Source organism: Tupaia chinensis, unplaced genomic scaffold, assembly GCF_000334495.1.
Source record: "Tupaia chinensis unplaced genomic scaffold, TupChi_1.0 Scaffold145147_1, whole genome shotgun sequence".
In the NCBI taxonomy this organism is placed as follows: Eukaryota; Metazoa; Chordata; class Mammalia; order Scandentia; family Tupaiidae; genus Tupaia; species Tupaia belangeri.
Genome location: NW_006205007.1, coordinates 63,466 through 82,060, shown reverse-complemented (window position 1 = coordinate 82,060; position 18,595 = coordinate 63,466). Strand labels below are relative to the sequence as shown.

The following is an 18,595-nucleotide window of genomic DNA, read 5'->3' as shown; positions in this document are numbered from 1 at the left end:
TGGAAAATAAAATCTGCAACTCTGTTCTGGATATTGTTTAACTTCCCAAGACAAATAAGGATTGAAATACTAAATTCTCATTCTGTCTTGCTATATTTCAGTTTTTAATATCTTCGAAGTATACTTATCACAAAAATTGCAATGGTTTGCTTATTGTTGTTGCTTGTTATTTTGCTCATTGCCTTTATTTGATGAGAGTGACAGTATTTGTTAAACCTTAAAATTCTTACATGTTTTATTTGAACTTCGTTTTACTAGGACTATACCCAGAAGATGCTATTTATCCCTTGTGGGCCTAAGCAGTCTTACAAAGAAGTTGAAAAATTAATTGCTTATACAATTCTGTGATGAAATGAAAGCTTCTATAAAAATTAATTTTAAGAGACTCATTAATAAAATAATTGAAATAGAGGCTTTTTTCTTCTCATGGTCTCTATATAACATCTTATGACTACCTTCTATTTTAAAGAATATATTTTTTTTGAGAGGTTTTTGCTATAGGGCACATGCGCTCACCAGACAGACAGAGAGAGACAGAGAGAGACAGAGAGACAGAAAGCGAGAAATCACCCCCCAGGGGGATGGCCATGCCGCAATCCCTTCTTCTTCATTCTCCTCTTGGGATCCTGAGCACGTGCATACATGTGCCTGGCGTGTTTAAGCCACCAGGTCCGGAACTCACACCATGGTTGACCACATGAGAGTTCAGCGACATAGCCATTACGCTAACTGCTGGTCCCAAAGAGTGTTACTTCACTCTTGAAAGAGTAGATCTAATACAAATGCTTTCATAAACATAAATTGCAAATTGTAGCCATTACTTCAAGGTTATAGTATTGTATAGTTTTTCCTAACTTTTAAAATAATAACTTTCTTTTAAGTTGTTAAAAGGGGTTTTATAAATTTTAGTTCAGGATGGAGGCCTGAAAACTTTTACCTAAATTTTTTCCCGCAAAATTTCTACTCAGATTATAGTAATGATTCACTAAATGAATAAGAAAAATGTACAAAAATAAGGAATAGAGAATATTATAAGATCACTCGAACAGTATTTTTTTCTCCCACAAATCTTTTGATATATAAAGCAGAAGAGACTCAGGAAACAAATAATTTAAGCTGGAGAAAATCACAAACTAAAATAAGCACAAGAGAAAAATCTTTAAAAGGTTTAAAACTCTGTTGTTCAATAAGCACAACTGCGTCTGAGTTAGCCTGTGGAGAAGTACGTACTACAGGGTGGCTAGTGGTGTATGACTTTTCTTTCCTTTTAAAAATAAGATAGTCTTTAAAAAAGTGAAGATCCACGAGAGAATGAGTACAGATCTAAGCATAAGTCAGTGTTTCACAGTGCATCTTAGCTAATTTTGGCTTTGGTGTAGGTGATGGTGTTTTGCAACCTCTCCATCTAGGCATGGAAGTAAAGCCGATTCTTAACTATGTCCAATGGGTTTCCAGAGAGGTCTCATTCCAAAGAGAATATGACTCAGAAAATAGCATGTGAGTATAATCACCCTCATTAAGCATCCTGACCTCAATTATTAAACAGAGATGGAAGGTCAAAAATAGCAGTTAAAAACTTTTAAACAACTGAAGGCCAACAGGAGGGCACATGCGCATGACTGCCAAAAATCACAAAAGGAGAACGGAGGAGAAGGGATTGCTGTGTGGCCATGACACCTCCAGTCCCTGGCCCGGGGGTGGGGGGTGTGATTTCCCATTTTCCTTTTTTCTGTCTCGCTCCTCTACAGAAAAGTGTACACATCCTATGGTAAAAACCTAAAATAAATAAATTAATTCAGCAACAAAATAGAAGATATAAAATAAACAAAAGAATAAATGACATTAGAGAAAGAAATAATTCTGGACATTCAAAATAATATTTGTAAGTCTTACCAATATCCTCAGAGAGATTAGAGAAGGTGAGATATTGCTAAAGCAGAATCAGACTGTAACTCAAAGTCAAAAATGTCAGGTAACAAGAGGATTTGTGGAAATTGAAAGCAGTGTGCTGAATCCTGCAGGTTGGCAGGCAGAGGCCACATGGGAGACCCAGGTAAGGCAGGAGACAGAGATCCTACAAATAAGGTATGAACCAAAGATGCCATCACAGAACGGCTAAGTTTTAAGATGGACACAAAGAGCTCAGTAGCAGCTCAGCGCTCACGGGGCTGCTTGCTCACAAGGAAGCACTCACAGTGGCTCCCATGATAGCCAGCTAAGGCAGATAAATCAAACAGCTGAGGCTTCTTTCCTGCACCCCATGTCAGAACAGAGATAAGGGTCTTTCTGGCTCAGAAAATTCTAAAAATGCCTTGGGAATGAGTTCACTAATTCACCATTAGCGCAGGAATGGGGAAGGAAACTTCCATGACAAGACAAGCAAACAAGCCCCACCTAAGAACAAGCCTGAGCAAAGCCTCTCCTGACCAAGACAGAAATCCCTCATTTCAGTTCCTCTACAGCCTTTCATCTAGGCCCCCTTCCATTGTGGTTGGAAGCTTTGCCTCCTTCTCAATGACTTTTCTTATTTTTTTTTAATTGTACATTCTTTTTATTGTTACATGGTAGAGTTACCAAAGTTAAAAGCAAAATTACAAGGTAAGAATTAACACAACTACTAGCAGCATCAAAAGAAGTGAAATGGGAATAGGCGCAGGGCAGTATGAATTAATAAACATGGGAAGGACAGAGATGAGAAAACAGTGAGCATGTGCTGAAGATACTAGGGGATAGGATCTGGTAAAAATGTTAATGCTAGACAAGCACCTAGGTAAGGAAATGAGTAAAATTTCTAAACCCCTCTATGTGCTTAAGAGTCATCCTCACCATTGGCTCTATCTCTGTCATCCTCTTCTTCTTCAGCCTCTTTTTAAATACCCTTGATCAACTCCAATTGGTCATCCCCCATCTTCATTATCATTATCATCCCATAAGCAGAGTCATAATCTCCTCTTTTCAGCAGAATCATCTGCACCCCTCTAAGACTCCATCTTCACATTAGTCTCATCTTTCTTCTGGGAGATGCTGCTCTTCTCCTCTTACAACTTTTACCTCTACTGTTTGTTCTGTTCCTTTTCAATTTTTCCAAGTTTTTCAGAAGAGAATCCACTTTTTGTTTTATCTGCATCAATTCCTTCTTAATAGCCTGAAGGTCATCTCCTTTCAATTTTCCAGACTTGGAAGAAGATTCTCATTGTCCACTCTTAAAATTGAAGCTTTGGCCCTTCATGAAGTGTTTCTTGATACATGCTGGCGTTTCAAGGGCATGACAGCATAAGCAATAGGAGGTGGGTGAACACATGCTGATAACTGTGCATCCTGTCATAATAATCCCATTGAAAGGCATAGTCCAAGTCAAAAGAGGAGCCATACGTCTTTGCTGCAGATTGTTTCACACCTGATTTTCCTTGGTTCACTTTTGGCTCTGCAGCCAGATTAATATCTAAACCCGGCAGCAATCTTCCTGCCATGTTCTCTTGCACAGCAGCTCTGGGCCCAATATACTTTTCTTACCATCATCCTTCATGGTGTGCTTCTGTAACCCCAGCTGCTCAAGAGGCTGAGGCAAGAGTATGGAGATACAATGAGACCCTCTCTAAAACAGTACACACACATGCATACTGCACACACACACACACACACACACACACACATACACACATAATTAAGACTTCTGACTTCTGCTATGGGATATAGAAAGCTAGTAGTGCCATTCTCAGATTAATTTCAAATTCATGACTTTTTTTCACAAGCTTGTTGGAATGCTCATGTTATAAGGCAGACTTTACCACAAACCTACAGAAAAAGTACCTGCCCAGAGAGAACTGGGTTCACAGTTGTTAAGATATATATACCAGAAATATATAGGAAGAATTCAAGTAGGATAGGTAATGAGTTGGATTAAGCCAAATGTGGTATGTTGGGCATTACTAAGTTCATGGAAGGTCAGAGAATTTGGTAAAATTTCCGTATTCTTGTGAGTTCTTTCTAAATTAACCCCAACGGGCCTTCGCAGAATATATTAGAATATTCCTTAAGAAAATGTCTGATATGGCGTAGACCTCGGAGAGCAAGACAGTAGCTTTGTGGATGGAGCAAATAATGCCCAGAACCTTTAACTCAATGTCCTCTACATAATTTGTGTTGGGACGTTAACAAATACTGTCAATCTTAGGTTTAAAACTCATATACAGAGGAAGTAACCAGAAAAATATTTCTTAGAAGGATGACAGGAATAGTTACTAGGTCCACAAAGACAGCTGGGAATGGACAAGAGGATGCCATATCCCTGAGGCATAGGCATGAGGAGTTTACCTAAAACAGAGGCTTAATCAGAACAACAAAGAATACCCATCCCTTCATCCCTTTCCCCCATCAAATTGCCAATGACAGAGAAGCACCAGGAAAAACTGCTGGGAGAGGGATAGAAGAGCATGCAGACTCTTTGAGACATAGCACAAAAAGAGAACTCAAAACTCAGAATCAAGCAGGCATTACTCTGGAAAATTAATCCTAACTATAAACACAAGTTATCACCACAGAAATTTGAAGAGTACAGTGCTCTGAGAGTTACTATAGCAACAGTAAATCTCAAATGCAGCCTAACTCCCCAACCAGTAAAAGACAATGTTTGCCAGAAGAATGAAAATGTAAGTGCTAAATCCATGCTATCCATAAGAATGTTTCTTGAAATATAAGAACATAGACTGAAAGAAAAAAAGAAGTAGGAAGATGTACCATTCAAATATGAAACAAAATAAAGATGATAATTGATTTTGGTGGGCATCCTTACCTTGTACCAAATCTTAAAGAAATAGCTTTAAAATAAAATATCATCTTTAAAGATGATTGTTAAACTAATATGGGACCAGTAGTTAGCATAATGGCTATGTCACTGGACTCCCACGTAGTCGACCATGGTTTGAGTCCTGGAACTGGTGGCTTAAACTCACGCCAGGCGCATGTACGTGTGTGCCCAAGATCCCAAGAAGAGAACAGAGGAGAAGGAATGATTTTGCAATTTCTGTCTCTCTGTCTCTCTCTGTCTGTCTGGAGAGCGCACGTGCCCTGTAGCGAAAACCTCTCCAAAAAAAAGAAAAAAAGAAAAAAAACTAAAATCACATCAAGTTGCTTTCATTTCAAAGAATATCATCAGGAGTAAAGAAGATTATAATATATCCAAGGTAATATAAGACAATATAATAATTCAAAATTTAAAAATTAAAATTCAAACAAAAACAGTAAAAGGAAAAAGAAAAGAAATAGACAAAGCACAATTATAAAAAGTTAAATACAGGCCAGACGATGATGTGCTGCTTGAGGTAGCTGGATAGCACATGGCCAGGTTTTGAATCCCAGACCAGTAGCTTGAAAACCACGCCAGGCATGTGTGCATGTATACCCCAAATCCTGAGAGAAGAATGGAGGAGGAAGGACTGCAATGTCACCTTCCCCACTGAGGGGTGCTTTCTCACATTCTCTCTCTCTTTCTGGTGAATGCAGGTACAAAAAAACAAACAAACAAATAAATAAACAAAAAAGTTACATAGTCTTGTTTAAGTAATTGATAGCACAATTCCAGAGAAAATAAGTAGGATACATAGACTAGAACAATATCTTCAAACAAATAGAGCTAACTGACTTGTATAGGATATTTTACCGAACAAAAGATGTTTTCTTCTCAAGTATGTATGGATATTCATCAGTACTGACCTTATAAAACAGAGCTCAGCAAATTAAGATGCTAGAAACCTGCTTATAGCATAAGAAAAATAAACTGAAGCCAATGGGGAAAATCAAAAGATACACAATTTAATTACTATGGTTTTGTAATGTATTTTTATTGGGAAGTAGTATATCTCCAACTTTGTTTTTCTTTCCCAGAACTGCTTTGACTATTCATAGTCTCTAGTGATTTCATATATATTTTAAGAATATCTTATATCAGGGACCAGCAGATAGCATAATGGCTGTGTCACTTCACTCCCATATATATAATATGATTTAGCCTTTTAAAAGGAGGAGCTGCTGCCATTTGCTACAATATGAACCAGAGTGGAGAACTTGACGCTAAGTTAGTAAGCCAGGTACAAAAAGAGATACACTGTACAATCTCACTTATAAATCGAGACTTTTTTAAAAAACATATCAAATGTACAGAGGAAAAAAATGAAACAATGGTTATAAGGGTTTAGGTTTGGGGAGAGAAAATTGGGAGATATAGATCAACATTATGTAAAGGAAATTTGGAAATATATCTGTATAAAGTAGCAAAAATGGAGAATGTACAAGGTAGAAAATTTAATCTGTAATATGAAGCTTAATGTTAATAATAGTGTATTGTATTCAGGATTCTTGATAAATGAGTAGAGGATGGTTACTCTTACCACAGGAGGATAAAAAATGAGTAACTATGTGAGGTAATCAATTTAATAACTTATTTCACTATAGTTACTATTTTACTTTATGTGGGTATATATACATAAAGCCAAACATCTGCATAATGGGTCTTGGCAATAGCCCACATTCCAGGTGCTGCTGCTGTAAGGTCACAGTGAGCCAGGAAGTAACAGATAAAGACCCAAAGTAAGTACTGGGAGGTCTAACTATTTAGAGATGGATTATAAAGACCCATCAAATGTTTTATTATGTTTATCCCACTGTGCCTAACTCCACTGCCTACATTATATATATGTCATGTCATATACTTTAAATAAAAATGATAAAAATTTATTTAAAAAAGAAAAAAATAGTTATAATCATTTATAATATTCTGAAATTAAATAAGCCACTTCTAAAGAACCCAGGATCCAATACTCAAGAGAAAAAACATTGCAACTGAATGAAGACAAAATCTGTCAAAAATTTTGGCATGCAGTAGTAATTAGACTGAAAGTGACTTCAGGTGCTTCTTATAGAGGAAAAACAGCATTCTGAATTAGTGAGTTAAGCTTTAACTTTAAGAAGCTAGAGAAATAAATAAACTAAATCTAAATCAGACAAAAGGACAGAAGAATAGAAAGCAAAAAGCAATGGTATTGTAAAGGCAATACCAGTTGTCCTATTAGAAAATGTAATATAATTAACTTAAAAATAGATTCCTCTTTGAACAAGGGTTTGCTTGACCCTTTGCATTGCAGAGATACAATCTTTGTAAAGAAGATAAATAACAGTTGTGAATATTATGATGTGATTTCCCTCTCTATATGCTTATCAAAAAAGAAGCAGTGGCAATATGACTATATTGGGGATATTTTTATTTTTAAGACCTAATGTAAAAGCAATACTTGTGACTTTTTCTATCAGTATGTTGCCTCTTGAGATATTGCTATAATTTGAAAGTTTAAAAATATTTTCTATCCACTGTTAAATTCAACTGGATAATTTTTAGTTAAGTTTTATTTCAGATATTTGATGCTAGCTAGAATTCAAGAAAGGACATTGATCTTACTCAAATAAAGAGATATTTTTATATATATATTTTTTCTCTTTTAAAATTCTACTCTTTTTCATGGAGGTTAAGGACCTGGATTCTACATGGCTGATTGCACAGTTCAAGTTCCCAATCCTGTGGCTTAAAAAGTACAATGGGCACATATGTATGCATGCCCCAAATCAGGAGAGGACAATGGAAGAGAGGAAATAGGGTATGGCCTTCCCTTTTGGAAGGTGATTGATCACTTTGTGTGTGTGTCTCTCTCTCCCTGGTGAATGTGCATACCTTTTATCAAAGAAAATTGAAAAGAAAATTCTATACTTTTTGTGCCAAAGTCAAATTTATTTGTCTAGGCTTCATGCTGTCCTGTACTGTAATGAATAAATACATGAATGATATAAATGTTCTTATTTGTTTCTGGCTTTACAATTGAACTGAGACAAAACACAAACATTTTAATTTTTTTCAGAGGATGAACTGTAAACTTCATAAACCTTGCCAATGGAATTTTAATGGTCTGAGTATCTCAAATTGAAAAATATAATTGGATACAATTACAGGAGGTAAGTGTAGGAACATTATCTTTTCTCATTCCATCTTATGGAGATGAGGGTATTGATATATTTTAAATGCTTTATTCTATATAATATTTAATATTAAAAATTAATAAATAAAAAAGATAAAAAGAATTTAATAACAAATATTTGAAAGATATAAATCTCCCTAAGACAAAATGCTTTATATTTCACAAGAAGAAAATTCTGTTAGCAAAAAGTTAATAAACCAAGAAAAAAATTAAAGCAAAATCTTTCAGAATTTTATTGAAAATTCTCAGAACTAAAATAGAACTGTCAATTGTTGCTAAATCAGAGTAATTTTACTGATAATAGATCTCAGTAATATTATTTTTTAATTTATAATATGAGGTAGTGATTTGAGCTATTTTTCTACTTTTAACATTTTCATGTACTATTTTATACAAAACGTTTTCACATAATATTTAATAAAATCAATTCAAGTTTTCTTAGGAGGAGTTTTCAGTACCAAATGTAATTATTTGAGACCAGCAGATGGTGTAGCATTTACATTGCAGGGCTTCCATGAGGACAACCATGGATCATGTCCCTGACCTGATGGCTTGAAAATCATGCCAGGCATTTGTGGGTGTGTGCCCAACATCCCAGGAGATAATGGAGGAGAAAGGATTACAGTGTGGCCATCCCCCTCTAGGGGGTGATTTCTCACTTTCCTCATACTGTGTCTGCCTTTCTCTGGTGAGCTCAAGCACCCTAAAGTAAAAAACAAACAAACAAAAAAACACAAAGAAAAAAAAAAACCTCTAAAATATAATTATTTAATATGGCATTTAGGGATATAGAAAAGAAAACATGGGATTTATTTATTAAAATTTGGAATTATATATGTTCTTCCACCTACAATGGTACTTTTCTGTTAAATCCATTATAAGTTGTAAACATTACAGTAGAGAATGCATCTAATCTAATATGATTAATACACTTCACCAACTGAACAGCTTAGCTCAGCCTAGCTTAATTTAAATGCTCTCAGAACACTGACATTAACCTATATTAAGTCAAAAATCATCAAAATCAGAGCCAATTGTATAATAAAGTATCAAATACCTTATCTAATTTAATAAATACTGTACTAATAGTAAAAAAAAAAAAGACAGAATAGTTACATGACTACTCAAAGTATGGTTTTCTACTGAATGGTATCACTTTTGCATGATGGTGCAGCTGAAAAATTCTGGATGGAACCGTTATAAATTGGGAGTCAACAATATTCTATGACAAAACTCTTATTGTTCAGAGTGATGATTGCTCTACTGAATTAATATTTTTTTCAAAGTATTTTGCTATTAACTTGATTATGATATGGAGCAACCAGGAAATTGTGAGAAACCTTGAGCACCCCAAGGCTGATAACTGCTTGGGCTTTCTGCTCCCCAACTATGCCCCTCTCCTGAACCGTTGAGCAGCTGAAAGCCTTGAGGAGGTTAAATTCCCTACTTCTCTGCCAGATCTGTATTAGGGCAGACACTGAGCTCCTACCCTATTAGGATACTCCAACTGTGCTGAAACTGCCTCTCCCCAGTTAACCCATAATAGACTGTGCTCAACTCTCAGCTGGGGCTGGAGATTCAGAGTATTAACATCTCTATGCCTGCTGATATAATAAAGAGTTCTCCTTTTTCTGTTTGTAGTGCTGCCCTTTCATTCCTCATTGTTTTACTGCAACATTTGGTGCATTGGTCAGGAAGTGAAATCAGACTGGTCCTTTGAGCCACTGATCCCAGGGCACTTTCTCCTGGGATGGGCTCTGTGGTGTGGAGAGATAGGCATTCCCCCAATTTGTTTGACGAGATCCCTCAGCCGGGGTGCCCACCCTGTTGTTGAGCATTCCTGGATCATCAGCCTCCAATTGGAGAGAAGGACCAACTGCTGTTCCAGACCTTGGTGCATCATCCATAGTCAACTCTGGTAATCTGGTAAGTCCCCAGGGATCTGTAGAGTCCTATCAGTCAGACCCACTCAGTCTGAGTGGAAGAGGAGACCTGTACACTCTCTTTCAGTTGCAGGACTGACAGCCAGGGCTTATCTGGTATCAATCAGACCCACTCAGTTTGAGTGGAAGAGGAGAGCTGTACACACTCCTTCAGTCACAGGACTGACAGTCAAGGCTCATTTGGTAATTGGTTGGAGTGGGGAGGGAATGTATAACCTCTAAGTAGCTGTGTGTTTGTGATGAGTGAATGTGTTTGTGGCCCCACAGTGCATTACACTATGGAGAGTGACTTGGTCTGTTTTTTTGCTGTTCCATGGTGTCTCTGGAAAGGCTAATTGGTAAAATTACATGCTGAGAGACCCCTTCCCTCTCTATGAGGTTCTATATCCAATTGCTTATTGACAAGGAGACACACAAAGCCCTCAAGGGACACAGTCAGACAGACACCTGAATGGTCCCTCCTTTGAGGGGAGGAACATCCACCATTTGTCCAGGAGGGGATACAGGGGCCATTGGGAGGGTTTTCTCTGTAGAGGTGGATAGGCAGAGTAGATGTCAGATGGCAAATTTTATCTCCAGAAGCTGGCACAGGAGTTCCTCCTGATTGTGACAAATTTATAGACAGGTTGCAAAAATCTTTGCAAAGGCAGGTAAAGAATGTAGATGTGGCTGAGGCATTTTTGAAGCAACTGGCCTTTTAAAATGCTAATGTGGATTATCAAGACACAGTAAAAGAAATTTACAGACTGAGACTGTGGTGACCTTGTAGCTCAGTCAGCATAGCAACTTGGCAACTCTTAATGACCTTGTAGCCCTGATAACAGCCTAACAACTCTGTTTAATGCTGACCAACTCTGAGTTAACTCCTTCTCATCCCTAGGGTGCTTAGGACTTCCTGTTCATGGGCAGTTGCTTTGGGGTTTTTGTTTCTGCCTTCTAAAGGTTTTTTTTCAAGTAGTTAAAATTTTAAAGTGCTACCAATAAGAATATTTTGTTCTATTTTGGAAAATTTGTTGAAGAGTTTTTGTTTATAAAATATACATAAACATATAAAACAAATTCTCACATTTTATGTAAAACAAAAAAAGGGAAAAACCAATGCACTATTTTGGTTACTTGTGTTATGGCCCCTATACCCGACTCTGACCAAAAGAAACCTACAGCTCCAGTCCTGCAGGATCCCCAAAGAGGGGCCATTAAAAGCTCCATCCCATTATGTCCCAGCTGAACCAGTAATTGAAACCCCGCCCACATCTGTTTTCCCAGATCCTGAAGAGCAGCTCGAGGAGCCAACTGTCCTAAAACCCATGCCCTGATTCTACCTCAGCTGCCATTACCCAATGAGCCAATGCAGCCCAGGGCAACCTCCCTCTTCAAGGAGACCTGAGGACCCCTCTCAGATAGGCATAGAGGGAGCTATAATGGAAGACAGAGAAACTTTCTACTACCAGCCCTTTATCACCACTGACCTGCATAATTGGAAAGACCACCCACTTCTCCTTACCTGGAAAAGCCTCAGACAATGAGAGAGCTCATGGAGTCTATACTCAACACACCAGGCCTTCTGGGACGACTGCCAACAGCTACACCTCACCCTACTTAACACATAAGAGCACCACAGAGTCTATGCACCCAATGATGTGGTTGATCCCAAAGCTTGGGCCAGAACTGCTTTTCTGAATGAAAAGCCTGACTGGGATTTCAATATTGAGGGTGACTATGCCCATCTCAGCAAGTATCTAGAGGCACTCCTGCAGGGAATGAAACCCAGTGCAAAACAAAACAAAACTAGAAACATGACAAACCCCACAGAAATAATTCAGAAGACAGATGAGCCACCAGAGCAATCTTATGAGAGGCTCTGTAAGGCATACCAGAGTGATACTCCATTTAACCCTGAGAGCTCAGAAAGCCAGCAAATAATTAACACTGCCTTTGTTGTCCAATTGGCCCTGCCTCCAGAAGTGGGAAGGCTTTGCTGCCATGAGAACCACCCAGATCCTGGAGATTGCTAAGACAACTGGAGGCCCCACCAGGTTCCAGACAGGGGCCAAAAACTGGCCACCCCAGGCTTAGAACAACCCAATGTGCTTACTGTAAAGAGGATGGACACTGGAGTGGTGAATGCCTCAAGCAGAAGGCAAACCAAGGGCAAATGACCAAAAATCCACCAGGGGCCCTCAAGACCTTTCATCCAGAGCCCCAAGGGACCTACTGGCCATGAGAAAATCAGAAAAGGACCAACCAGGCTCCATGATCTTAAGCCCCTAGGAGACTTGGTCAACATCAAAGTGAAAGGCCAGCCAATGACATTTATGGTGGATACCAGGACTGAACACTCCATTGCCACTCAGCCCTTAGCTCCTCCATGAGGCCAGAAAGCTACTATCATGGGAACCACTAGTAACACCCCTTTTACAGCCCTTTTACAGGCAAGAAGCTGCAAGTTAGAGGGACACTTGGTTGCTCATGAGTTCTTGTACCTGCCTAACTGACTGGTCTCGTTGCTGGGAAGGGACCTATTAACTAACCTTAGGGTGCAAATCAGCTTTGATTCATTTGACTCAGCTGTTTTAACTGTCAGCTCTGCCAAAATCCTGGCCGTGGCAATGCCTCCAGAGGAAGAATGGTGACTGTTCACCCCTGAGGCACCCAGTGAAGATGATGAGGCACTTTCTTCACTTGTTAGATAATTTCCTGCAGTCTGAGCTGAGGAGAGCCCGCCAGGGATAGCCATCAACCAATCACTTGTAGTAGTCAAACTGACATCTCAGGCACAGCCCATGCGCCTTCGCCAGTAACCAATAAGCCGAGATGCTAGACTAGTGATAAACAAGCACATCAACTGGCTCAGAGAAACCGAGATCCTGGTTGTATGCCAGTTTCCCTGGACCACTCCCTCCCTCCCCATGAAAAGGGGAACCCTTGGTGACTATAGGCCAATTTAGGACTTGCAAACTATGAACGCCAATATAGTGTCCTTACATCCCACCATACCCAATCCATATACTTGGCTGAGCGCTCTCCCAGTGCAGTCTGAATGGTTTACTTGTCTGAATCTCAAGAATGCTTTCTTTTGCCTACAGCTAGCAACCGTCAGTCAACCAAAATTTGCCTTCAAATGGGAAGATCCAGGCACCCAGAAGAAAACTCAGTACATTTGGTACAGAATCCCTCAGAAAATTCTCTTACTTTGTTTGGAAAAGTGCTCGCTGCTCACTTGGAAAATTTCCCAAGCCAAGAGACTGGATGCACTCTCCTGCAATACGTCTACAACCTTCTGCTCGCTGGAACGACCTGAGAAAATTTCTGGAGAGGAACTCGAGAGCTGCTACAGCTTCTGTCCCAGGCTAGATACAAAGCCTCAAGAATAAAAGCCCAAATCTGCGATATCCAGGTGTAATTTTAGGGATTAATTTTGACTATAGGACATCATGTTCTTGGGCACAAATGAAAGCAAGTGGTAAATGGATTATCTCAGTCCACAAGCCAGAAGCAGCTATGCGAATTCTTGGGAGCTGCAGGATTCTGTAGAATTTGGATTCCAGGTTTTGCTGAAAAGGCTAAGCCACTGTATGAACTACCAATAGGCCTGGAGGGAGCCCCCTTGAATGGGCACTTCTCCAAGAGCGGGTATTCCAGGATCTTAAATTGAGCCTTGGGAAGCCCCTATTTTGGGACTCCTAGATGTCACCCAGGAATTTAATCTATTTGTATGTGAGAAAAGCCAGACACCACTAGAAATTCTTTTATTTTTCTTTTCATTTTTCGGAGAGATTTTTGCTATAGGGCACATGTGCTCACCAGAAAGACAGAGAGAGGCAGAGAGATAGAAAGTGAGAAATCACCCCCTAGGGGGGATGGCCATGCCACAATCCCTTCTCCTCCGTTCTCCTCTCAGGATCTTGGGCACGCACGCACACATGCCTGGCATGAGTTTAAGCCACTGGGTCCAGGACGTGAACCGCAGTTGGCTACATGGGAGTTCAGTGACATAGCCATTACGCTAACTGCTGGTCCCAGTACTAGGAGTTCTGACTCAGTCCATTGGGCCTTGGATGAGGCCTATTGCCTACCTATGTAAAAGACTAGAACTGATGGCATCTGGATGGCCTCCTTGCTTACGAGCTCTTGCTGCCACTGTTAAATTGATTAAAGAGGCAGACAAGTTAACCTTGGCCAAATTATTAATGCCCAGGTGACCACACTGATGAATACAAGGGGATATAAATGGCTGACTATCTCTAGGATGGCCCACTACCAGAGCCTATTAATCAGAAATCCCTGAATTAAATTCCAGACTCTGCAGCCTCTCAATCTTGCTAGCTTCCTCCTGGTGATGTTGGGGCCTTCTAACCACAACTGTGAGGAGGATCTCGATGAGGTTTTTTCTAGATGTCCTGATCTTATGGACACACAACTGAAGGCCCCTGTCAGGTCCACCTCTCCTCACTCTCTTTATTGATGATAATAGCTACATGAAGAATGAGACTTGATATGCTGACTATGTTATTACCTCTCAAAACACAGTGATTGAGGCTGGGGCACTTTCCCAAGGATGGTCTGCTCAGCAGGCTGAACTCTGGGCATTAATCCGAGCCTTAAAATTGGTGGCCGATAAGAGGGTAAACATCTATACAGGTTTACGCTGTTCATTTGCTACCCTGCATGTTCATGGGCATTATACTGAGAGCGAGGACTCTTCTTGGCAGAAGGAAAAACAGTTAAAAACAAGGAGGAGATCTGCCAATTATTAGAGGCAATCTGGGAACCAAAGGAAGTGGCACTCATTCACTTCGGGGGACATCAGAGGAAGGAAGACCCCATCACTCTGGGAATTCATCTGGCAGACCAGACAGCCAAGGCCATGGCCAAATGGGCACTGACTGCTGTGACTAACATGTTGCTACTTACAAGCCTCCCAACGCGCCCCACCCCCCCAATACCTCTGACAAACTTCCCTAGGCCAAGTTGGAGGGAGCAACATTAGAAGAAGGCAGATGGTGGGGACTGCCAGATAATAATATACATACCTCAGTCCCTGGAATATTCACTGGCAAAGCAGCACCATGGATATACTCACTGGGGAAAAACTAACCTAAAGAACATGTTAGGCTGATATTGTTTTTTTGAGTTGCCTACTGTCATTGGGTGCAACTGAGAGCACACGGTGCGAGACCTCTGCCAGAAATAACCCTGCCCAGGGACCAACTTGACCAGCTAGAATTCAGGCCACTGGGACAACTCCCCCCAGAATTGTTAGAGGCAGACATCTCAGAAGTCCGCCTCTGCCTGAACTTTACTAGTCCCGGTCTGCACTTACTCAGGCTGGATGGAAGCCTTCCCTACATGATCTGAAAAGGCCAGGGAAGTCACTTGAACCCTTTTGAAGGAAGTTATACCTCAATTTGGATTTCCCCTTATGATTGGGTCAGACAATGGCCCTGCCTTTGTGGCAGAAATCATACAGGGAATGGCAAAAGCCTTGGGTATAAATGGAAGCTTCACACTGCTTACCAACCTCGGAGCTCCGAGAGAGTTGAACGAATGAATTGTACTCTCATGCCCCCCTGGCTAGGCTCTGGCAAGATTATGGGTGCCCCTGGATGGATGTCCTCCCACTGGCCCTGCTCTGAGTTCAATGTTACACCCCAGAAGCAGGATTACACTCCCTGTGAGATCTTGTTTGGTTGGCTACCCCCTTAGCCACCCAGGCCCAGACAGCTGATGTCTGTTGTGGGAAGCTCAAGAAACCCGTTCGGCTGTCCCCCCGGGTCGGGACAGTCTGTCAGCTGGGCAAGGAAGTCCTGACACAGGATCTCATGGCCTTGGGGAAAACTTTAAAGAAGGTAGCCCATGTCACCTTAGGAAAAACTCCTGTCCCCCTTAGAAACCATGTACACAAACATGAGCCTGGTGACTTGATGTGGGTTATTTATTTTTTTTTAATTGCTGCAGCCCACCTGGTTGGGGCCACATGTTGTTGTGCTTATTACTCCTCCTGCAGTTAAGATTACAGGGCTAGACCCATGTGTCCATCACTCATGAGTGAAGCACGCTGAAGCACCAGAGGATGTCAGGACCTAGACAATGTTAAGCCACCCTGAGAAGCCGATCAAGGTGACTTTCCAGAGGACCAAAACCCATCATCTGGACTACAGTCAAGCTGCAGCCACTCCTGGGCTGGCTGCTCTATGCATGGTGGAATCTTGAAGAGTCTACAGCCATGCTTTGGTCACTCCTGATGCTGACTAGTCTACACAGCAGAAGCTTAAGGACAGCAATAGATGATACCTGACAATATCCTTACAAAGTCCCACCTTAAAGCCATCACATATCAACTGTTTGTCCATACCTCAGGAAGCTATGCTTACCACCCTCCTGTTAACTGACCCTCCTCTAGTATGGTTGAGGAGGCTCAAGAGGGAGGAATAATATGGAGCCACCAGGAACTTGTGAGAAACCTTGAGCAACCCAAGGCAAATAACTGCCTGGGCTTTCTTTTCCCCTGTGATTCCCCTCCCCTGAACTGTTGAGGGGCCGGAGGCCTTGAGGAGGTTAAATTCCCTACTTCTCTACTAGCTCTGTACTAGAGCAGACACTGAGTGCCTTCCCTGTTAGAACACTCCTCCAATTCACTCATAAAAGATGCTCAACTCCCAGCTGGGGCCAGAGATTCAGAGTGTCAACTCCTCCATGTCCACTGGCATAATAAAGAGTTCTCCTTTTTCTCTCCTGAATGCTTCGCTTTCATCCCTTGGCATCTAGTTTTCTGCAACTGTTATAAGTAAAGCATGTTAATCGAATTTAATTTACAGTGATAAAACAATGATATGATTTCTGATATTTCACCAGTAATATAAAAACAAATGGAAAGGAACACTTCACTTTTGGAGATTTTTAAATTTAAATCTTTTCTAATTGCCCTACTTAAATAATTAAAATTCATTAATAATAAAGTTATTGAGAAATTAATTTTTAAATATCACAGATTTATTACATTTGTGAAGTTCAGCTTATTTAACTGATACAATTGAGCTGACATGGGGACCAGCAGTTAGCGTAATGGCTATGTAGCTGGACTCCCACGTAGTCGACCGCGGTTCGAGTCCCGGACCCGGTGGCTTAAACTCACGCCGGGCGCGTGTGCGTGCGTGCCCAAGATCCCGAGAGGAGAATGGAGGAGAAGGGATTGTGGCGTTGCCATCCCCCCTGGGGGGTGATTTCCTGCTTTCTATCTCTCTGTCTCTCTCTGTCTGTCTGGCGAGCGCACGCGCCCTATAGCAAAAACCTCTCCAAAAAAAAAAAAAAATTGAGCTGACATGTATAAGCATGATAGTTTTTAAAGTTTATTTATTTATTTCCCTAGAGAAAGAGAGAGGTGGGAAAAGAGAGAGAGATAAAGAGAGAAGCACTCCCAACAGGGTCTTTACCTTGAGATCTACCCCCCATTCCCAGCTCTCCTAGGTCATGCACACACACACACACACACACACACACACACACACAGTGTACTCAGGTTGACCTTGAAACGCAAACCCAGTACCCATGTGGGTCCAGCTGGACTTCCATGGCACTATCATCTGGCTCACAAGTATATTATTTATTTATTAAATAGGTTAACACTTGCTCATTCTATGGTGAAGTATATTTAACTTTCACCTCTTCTCAGTTCTCTGCATGAAGTTTACAGACAATGCACTAAGAGCAGGCAAAGCAGCACTGAACACAAGAGTAACATATAAACAGATGTTGTATGAGGTTACTTTGTTTCAAATTATTATTGCTGAGAATTTCTAGAAAAGCAGATGGCAAACTGTACTTACTAATAGCTGGGATTTTTCTAAGTAAGTATGTTACAGTGAAATTATTTTTTTGTTTTTCCCAAAATGACAAGGTATTTCACATCTGTGATATGTAACATATATAAATTAGATTCGTTTTTTTGTTCATTCAATTAATGATTATTTGGAGCCTACTAGCTAAGATTCTGTCCTAGATTCTGTCTCAATACTGACAAACAAAATAACTCTGATAGAGTCTGCAACCTAGTTATGGTAAAACAAAATAAACAAGTAAATAGGTAAATTGTACAAGTATAGGTAAAAAGATAAACATATGATAGGTTTTCATAAATATAGAAGAAAGTAAATTGTATACTAAAATATTGACTAGTATAGGCAAATGTGTAGATTGGTGGCCAGGCAAGAGTTTCCTAAAAGATGGACTTTATTTTAAACCATGAAAGATGGACTCTACCTAATAATATAAAAAACAAGGAAAAGGCCAGCAGGTGATATGGTGGTTGGAGGACTGAACTCCCACATGACTGACTGGTTTGAATCCCAGACCTGATGACTTGAAACTCACACTGGGCACATGTGCATGAATACCCAAAATCCCAACAAGAGAATAGAGAAGGGATTGTGGCATGGCCATCCCCCTGGGGGGTGATTACTCACTGTCTTTCTGTCTCCCCAGCAAACACACATGTCCTATAGCAAAAGTCTCTCTTGAGGGAACCAGCAGTTAGCGTAATGGCTATGTCGCTGGACTCACACGTAGTCGACCACGGTTCGTGTCCCGGACCCGGTGGCTTAAAACTCACGCCGGGCGCGTGTGCGTGCATGC

General features: G+C 40.5%; 1 pseudogene; it reads right to left on the bottom strand.

Annotated features, from left to right (window-relative positions):
• The window catches only part of LOC114005987 (40S ribosomal protein S3a-like), a 56,375-nt pseudogene extending 52,905 nt beyond the window's left edge, over positions 1-3,470 (bottom strand).
• Positions 3,471-18,595: the final 15,125 nt, after the last annotated feature.